The following is a 6,209-nucleotide window of genomic DNA, read 5'->3' as shown; positions in this document are numbered from 1 at the left end:
ACAAAACACTAATAAACACAACTACCTTAAAGACAAAGTTGTTTTTCAGGAGGCTTAGTTTACCCAAAAAGAAGGTTATGGTAAATATATAAGCATGATAAACTGGTTCATCTTTTTAGGTTTATTTATACACCCTTGAGCTGAGAAACCAAAAATAGTTGTTTTTCCTTCTGCACAAATATGAAACTAGAATATTTCTTTTTATTATAAATGTAGGAAACTACTTTCTTTGAAAAAGTACAATTCATTGGAATTATACTTCCAAATTATCTAGAAAGAGGGTAATTTCTTTAACAAAGTATGTCTAAGTCTATACATCATTTAGTCTTTTTATTTATTTTCATCTAGTTATCAAGTAAATGGAAAAATTAAAATGTATGAATTTCATTTCCATGATTTTATACATGCTGCAATCTCAAAATGTTTACCCATGGATGGAAAATGCTGCAGACATATGTTAAAGGAACCAATTAATTCACAGAAAAAAGGAGGGGGGGGGAAGTATTTCTTTTATTTAAAAATTAAAAAAAAATTCATGATGATGGATCTGTGTGGCAACAATGAAAATAGTTTCAATAGATTTTACTCAAAATACCACTTATGCAATTGTTCCCAATGTACGTCAGAGTGACTCACTTGAAACTTTGCTCTTTCCATCTCTCACCCTTTAAAAAATATTTCCATTAGTAAAGGTTAAGTATATCTAAGAGAATCAGATCAGTGCATGAGAAAATAAATCAATGGCATCAATGGGAAATTAAGTAAATATGTCATCAAATTTTTTAGAGTTGACTTTCTGATTATGCGGAATATTTTCAAGGTAATTCTCACATCAGGTCAGATCTCATGTAAACTAACTTATATATTTACATTTAAATAAAATATATGTAGAGAATTATAAAAGATTTTAACATGTATAAATATATTTATATCATTTAATATTTTTTTAACATCTTTATTGGGGTATAATTGCTTTGCAATGGTGTGTTAGTTTCTGCTTTATAACAAAGTGAATCAGTTATACATATACATATGTTCCCATATCTCTTCCCTCTTGCGTCTCCCTCCCTCCCACCCTCCCTATCCCACCCCTCCAGGCTGTCACAAAGCACCAAGCCAATATCCCTGTGCCATGCGGCTGCTTCCAACTAGCTATCTACCTTACTACGTTTGTTAGTGTGTATATGTCCATGACTCTCTCTCGCCCTGTCACAGCTCACCCTTCCCCCTCCCCATAACCTCAAGTCCGTTCTCTAGGAGGTCTGCATCTTTATTCCTGCCTTACCCCTAGGTTCTTCATGACATTTTTTTTTCTTAAATTCCATATATATGTGTTAGCATACGGTATTTGTCTTTTTCTTTCTGACTTACTTCACTTTGTATGACAGACTCTAGGTCTATCCACCTCATTACAAATAGCTCAATTTCGTTTCTTTTTATGGCTGAGTAATATTCCATTGTATATATGTGCCACATCTTCTTTATCCATTCATCTGATGATGGGCACTTAGGTTGTTTCCATCTCCGGGCTATTGTAAATAGAGCTGCAATGAACATTTTGGTACATGACTCTTTTTGAATTTCGGTTTTCTCAGGGTATATGCCCAGTAGTGGGATTGCTGGGTCATATGGTAGTTCTATTTGTAGCTTTTTAAGGAACCTCCATACTGTTCTCCATAGTGGCTGAACCAATTCACATTCCCACCAGCAGTGCAAGAGTGTTCCCTTTTCTCCACACCCTCTCCAGCATTTATTGTTTCTAGATTTTTTGATGATGGCCATTCTGACTGGTGTGAGATGATATCTCATTGTAGTTTTGATTTGCATTTCTCTAATGATTAATGATGTTGAGCATTCTTTCATGTGTTTGTTGGCAGTCTGTATATCTTCTTTGGAGAAATGTCTATTTAGGTCTTCTGCCCATTTTTGGATTGGGTTGTTTGTTTTTTTGTTATTGAGCTGCATGAGCTGCTTGTAAATTTTGGAGATTAATCCTTTGTCAGTTACTTCATTTGCAAATATTTTCTCCCATTCTGAGGGTTGTCTTTTGGTCTTGTTTATGGTTTCCTTTGCTGTGCAAAAGCTTTGAAGTTTCATTAGGTCCCATTTGTTTATTTTTGTTTTTATTTCCATTACTCTAGGAGGTGGGTCAAAAAGGATCTTGCTGTGATTTATGTCATAGAGTGTTCTGCCTATGTTTTCCTCTAAGAGTTTGATAGTTTCTGGCCTTACATTTAGGTCTTTAATCCATTTTGAGCTTATTTTTGTGTATGGTGTTAGGGAGTGATCTAATCTCATACTTTTACATGTACCTGTCCAGTTTTCCCAGCACCACTTATTGAAGAGGCTGTCCTTTCTCCACTGTACATTCCTGCCACCTTTATCAAAGATAAGGTGTCCATATGTGCATGGGTTTATCTCTGGGCTTTCTATCCTGTTCCATTGATCTATCTTTCTGTTTTTGTGCCAGTACCATACCATCTTGATTACTGTAGCTTTGTAGTATAGTCTGAAGTCAGGGAGCCTGATTCCTCCAGTTCCTTTTTTCGTTCTCAAGATTGCTTTGGCTATTCGGGGTCTTTTGTGTTTCCATACAAATTGCAAAATTTTTTGTTCTAGTTCTGTGAAAAATGCCAGTGGTAGTTTGATAGGGATTGCATTGAATCTATAGATTGCTTTGGGTAGTAGAGTCATTTTCACAATGTTGATTCTTCCAATCCAAGAACATGGTATATCTCTCCATCTATTTGTATCATCTTTAATTTCTTTCATCAGTGTCTTATAATTTTCTGCATACTATCATTTAATATTATTCAGAAAATGTTCACAACAAATATAATTAATTTTTTTTACTTAAAATCTATCTTTTTTTCTAAAATTGAGGCTTAAAATGCAATTTTGTCATTTGAAAAAGTTTTGTTACCATCTCCACTACCACCTGTGGAGAATGGATAGATTGTGAGAATTGAACAGATCACTTTGAATATATATTTCAATTCTACGAATTATAGGATGTATACTTTAAGCAATAATGAGGGATTAATCCTGTAAAAGTCAGTAAGGTCTCAAATCAGATCATCTCTTAAAAAATATATATATTTTCTAAGAGAAACAGTTTGTGGAAGTGAATAATATTCTGTTCTTAATTCTGCTATAGTATGTAACACCCTATTTGTGGGAGTAGGAACTATGCCTATAAATGAAATTCAGCCCATTGTCATATTTCTATTGCATTCTACATATTTTAAATATGAGAAAATTTATATTAAAGCATCCATATCTTTTCCTTACTATTTTTAATTAATAAACTTCATTTTTTGAAGAAGTTTTATTCACAACACAATTATGTGGTAAGTACAGAGTGTTCTCACACACACACAACCTCTCCTGCTCTCAACATCCTGAATAGACTGGTCCATTTGTTACAATGCATGAACAAACATTGATATATCCTTGTCACCCAAAGTCCATAGTTTACATTAGGGTTCACTCAGTGTTGTATATTCTGTGAGTTCTGACAAATGTATAACGGCATGTATCCACCATTTAAAGAATAGTTTCACCACCTTAAAAAGCCTCTGTGCTCTTCCAATTCATCCCTCTTTCCCAACTAACCACTTGCAACCACTGATTAGTGTCTCCATAATTTTGCCTTTTCCAGAATGTCACATAGTGAATCATACAGTATATAGCCTTTCAGATTGGATTCTTTCACTTAGTAACACACATTTATGTTCCTCCATGACTTTTCATGGCTTAATAGCTCATTTCCTTTTAGTGCTGAATAGTATTTCACTGTCTGAATGTATCACAATTTTTAATTGACTTATCTGCTGAAGGACACCGTGACTGTATACAAAGTTTTGGAAATTATTAATAAAGCTCCTATAAATATCTGGGTGCAACTTTTTGTGTGGACATGTTTTCAACTCCTTTGGTTTAATACAAAGGAGCATGATTGCTGGATTGTATTGTAAGAATATGTCAAGTTTTGTAAGAAGCTTGCACACCATTTTCCTAAATGAATGTACCACCAGGAAATGAAAGTTCCTGTTGCCCCACATACTTGTCAGCATTTGGCGTTGCCAACATTAGGACTGTAGCCATTCTAACAGGTATGTAGTGATAGCTCATTGTCTTAATTTGAAATTCCCTAATGATATGTGATATTGAACATCTTTTCATGTGCTTATTTGCCATCTATAGATTTTCATTGGTTAAAATCTTTAGCTCATTTTTAATGTAGTTGTTTGTTTTCTTACTGTTGAGTTTTAATAGTCTTTGTATATTTTGGATAAGAGATCTTTATCAGATTTGTGTTTTGCAAATACTTTCTCCCAGTCTTTGGCTTGTCTCCTGAGACAGTATTTGCAGAGCAAAAGTTTTTAATTTTCATGAAGTTCAGTTCATCAACTTTTCCTTCCCAAGTCATGCCTTTGATGTCATATCTAAAAAGGCGTCACCATACCCAAGCCCATCTATGTTTTCTCTTTTTTTTTTTTTTTTTTTTGGCATTTCAAAACTGGCTTTAAATACTGATCAGGGCACCATGCAAAGGGACTGGGGTGAGAGCTTGTTACATATGTGTGGGGGCTGGGGTGCCTGAGAGAGAAGGGACCCACCCATCAGGGCAGCTGGGGTGCCCCACCCCCAACCTGGGATAAGGGAACAGAGTAGAGGCCCTCTCTGGAGGGTCCCAGGGCCAACAGGGAGCCAGCCCTCCCTTCGAGGTAGATCATCGCGGAGGGAACCAAGGAGGAGCTCCCACGGTGGCGATGACAGGCGGTCACTTCCTCAGTGGTATTGCTGATAGCTGGGGTAGCCTGGGGCTGGGGTACCCTCCTTAGGGGGCAGCTGGCTGGGGTCCTCCAGGAATGGGGGTGCATTGCGGAACTGCTGGGCAGTGTAGCGAGTGAGGAGGATGCCAACACCCTCGATGAGGGCCAACAGAATGCCTCCCATCATTGCTGAGCCCACCATGGCCAATGGGCCACTGCGGGCAGCCAGCACAGCCCCGGTCAATGCTCCACTGGTGATGAAGTTCCAGGGATCTTCCTTGCCCCGCAGCCGCACCAGACCGCAGTCGATGGTGGAGAACAGGCCCCCCCACACTGCGAAGCTACCTCCAATCTGAGGGGCTCAGATCCTCACAGCGTTGACACTGCCTCTCATTCGGTGCCGAATTCCGACAGGGGCATTGCGGAAGCCCTTAATGGCCTGGAAGACTCCACCACCGATAACACCCATAGTGAAGGCGCCACCGCAACCATCCACAATTCGCCATGGGCAAGGCTCCCGAGCGTACTACTCCATGGCGCCGGCGTCCGGCTGCCTATGTTTTCTCTTTTGTTGTCTTCTAACGGTTCTACAGTTTTGCATTTTTCATTTAGTTCTGTGATACATTTATATAAAGTATATTTAAAGTACATTTATAGTAGATTTTATGTACTTTATTAAATATGCATTAAATATACATAAAGTATATTTAAAGTACATTTATATAAAAGGTGTTAGGTCGTGTCTAGATTCAATATTTTACATGTGCATGTCCACTGGTTGTAGCACCGTTTCTTGAAAAGACTACCTTTGTTCCATTGTATTGCCCCTACTCCTTTGTCAAAAATCAGTGGACTATATCAACATGGGTCTATTTTGGGGCATTCTTTTCTGTTCCATTGATATATTTGTCTATTCTTTTGACTACAGTGTCTTGATTATTGTAGCTTAATAGTTAACCCTTGAAGTCAAGTACTGTCTGTCCTCAACTTTGTTCTCCTCCTTCAATATTGAGTTAGTTAATCTGGGTTTTTGCCTCTCTATAAACATTAGAATCACTTTGTAAATATCCTCAAAATACTTGCCGGATTTTCATTGGGATTGCATTGACTCTATAAATCAAGTTGGGAAGAATTAACATCTTGGCAATATTGAGTCTTTCCATGCACAACATGGAATATCTCTCCATTTATTTAGTTCTCCCTTGATATATTTAATCAGATTGTTGTAGTTTTTCTCATATAGACCTTACATATTTTTTCTTAGAGTTCTACCAAAGATTTTAATTTTTTAAAATTAAAAACTTTGTAGTGCTAATATAAATGGTAATATGTTTTTAATTTCAAGTTATACTTGTTTATTGCAGTATATAAGAAAAGTTATTGATTTTTGTATTAACCTTTTATCCTACAACCTTGCTATATTGCTTATCA

General features: G+C 36.8%; 1 pseudogene; it reads right to left on the bottom strand.

The window, feature by feature from the left end:
- Positions 1–4,505: 4,505 nt before the first annotated feature.
- Positions 4,506–5,313, bottom strand: LOC132520464 (mitochondrial import inner membrane translocase subunit Tim17-B-like; annotated as a pseudogene).
- Between the last annotated feature and the right edge of the window lie 896 nt (positions 5,314–6,209).

Source organism: Lagenorhynchus albirostris, chromosome 5, assembly GCF_949774975.1.
Source record: "Lagenorhynchus albirostris chromosome 5, mLagAlb1.1, whole genome shotgun sequence".
In the NCBI taxonomy this organism is placed as follows: Eukaryota; Metazoa; Chordata; class Mammalia; order Artiodactyla; family Delphinidae; genus Lagenorhynchus; species Lagenorhynchus albirostris.
Note: the sequence above shows the minus strand (reverse complement) of the source record. Positions and strands in the feature narration are given on the sequence as shown.